The sequence below is a fragment of the Austrofundulus limnaeus genome, unplaced genomic scaffold, assembly GCF_001266775.1.
Source record: "Austrofundulus limnaeus strain Quisiro unplaced genomic scaffold, Austrofundulus_limnaeus-1.0 Scaffold1923, whole genome shotgun sequence".
NCBI lineage: Eukaryota > Metazoa > Chordata > Actinopteri > Cyprinodontiformes > Rivulidae > Austrofundulus > Austrofundulus limnaeus.
This window is the reverse complement of record NW_013954325.1, coordinates 45,435-47,013: the sequence shown is the minus strand read 5'-3', so window position 1 is coordinate 47,013 and position 1,579 is coordinate 45,435. Positions and strand designations below refer to the sequence as shown.

Here is a 1,579-nt window from a genome sequence, read left to right as displayed (position 1 = left end):
GTGTGTGTGTGTGTGTGTGTGTGTGTGTGTGTGTGTGTGTGAGAAAATGACAGAAAAATGAGGAAAGTTAAGATGACAAACAGCAGAAATGTGCTCGTTTGTTTCAGACTCTGTAGACCCCCCCTCCCCCGGCAGGCTGGTCCAGGATAAATGCTGGAACAGCCCACCTGTCAGGTGACTCCACCCGGTCACAGGAAGTCATATTTCAGGTGTCAGTTTCAGGCTGTGGGCTGAGAGTGGAGTTGTTTGAATGACGAGGACTTTAAAGTGAATTTAAACAGATTTCTGTGGAGCAGCAGGATGATGTCACCTGTCACCACCATGCACAACACACCTTTAAACAAACATGCTCAGAGCAGAACTCTGTGGACCAGTACTTCATTTTAGTTTTCAGTGAACCGTAAACCTGCTGGGCCAGAGTCTGGACCAGGATTCAGATCCGTGGTTCTGAGGACTCGAACAGAGAGGAGGATCAGGACTGTCAGGAACCAGGAAGTCTGGTCATTTGAGTCACAAAGATGTCAAAATAAAAGCAGAGCTACACATCTGGGTCACCTCTGGGTTAAGCTCCACCTCCTTTTTGGAGGAAACAAACTCTTCATTTCGACTAACAGGAAATAAACTCACGATGTTTTTAATAAACTGCAGAATTCCTCTGAAGTTTTTAAAATAAGAGTTATTATAAATCTGGATTAAAGTTGTTCAGTTTGGACACATTTCTTCAGGCTGTTTCATTTGGTCTGTTTGTCAGTAAACTTATTCAAACTAACCTCCTTCAATCTGCGTTAAACAATAACTGAGCTTTGATATCAGTTTGTTCTTCTGTGCAGTAAAGTTTAAGACTGTTTATTTGTTTGGGACGACTCTCAGCTACTACCACACTGAAACCTACGACACGTCAACGTCGTGTTGGTGAGGCTTCCTGTTGGTCTGAGGTTCTGACAGGAAGCTGCTTCCTGATGGTTTCAGCTGGAGGAGGAGGAGCAGGAGGAGGAGCAGCAGGGAGCAGTCCTGATGGTGCAGAGGAGCTGCCTCCCTCTCAGCTCATCAGTCTGCAGAACAGAATCAGACCAGTTTAATGTGTTGAGTGGTTCTGCTGGAGCCACTGGTACCAGCAGCTGCTATAGCTGCTGTTCAGTCTGTCTGACCTCCACCTGTACCACCTGTGTCCACCTGTACCACCTGTACCACCTGTGTCCACCTGTGTCCACCTGTGTCCACCTGTACCACCTGTGTCCACCTGTACCACCTGTGTCCACCTGTGTCCACCTGTGTCCACCTGTACCACCTGTGTCCACCTGTATCCACCTGTGTCCACCTGTACCACCTGTGTCCACCTGTGTCCACCTGTGTCCACCTGTACCACCTGTGTCCACCAGTGTCCACATGTACCACCTGTGTCCACCTGTACCACCTGTGTCCACCTTTACCACCTGTGTCCACCTGTACCACCTGTGTCCACCTGTGTCCACCTGTACCACCTGTGTCCACCTGTACCACCTGTGTCCACCAGTGTCCACCTGTACCACCTGTGTCCACCTGTGTCCACCTGTACCACCTGTGTCCACCTGTGTCACCT

The 1,579-nt window shown here is 49.0% G+C and overlaps 1 protein-coding gene across 1 annotated transcript in view; it reads left to right on the top strand.

Moving 5' to 3' along the window:
* Positions 1–1,579, top strand: part of LOC106536665 (uncharacterized) — a gene marked incomplete in the record, with an annotated part of 22,334 nt that overhangs the window by 1,157 nt on the left and 19,598 nt on the right.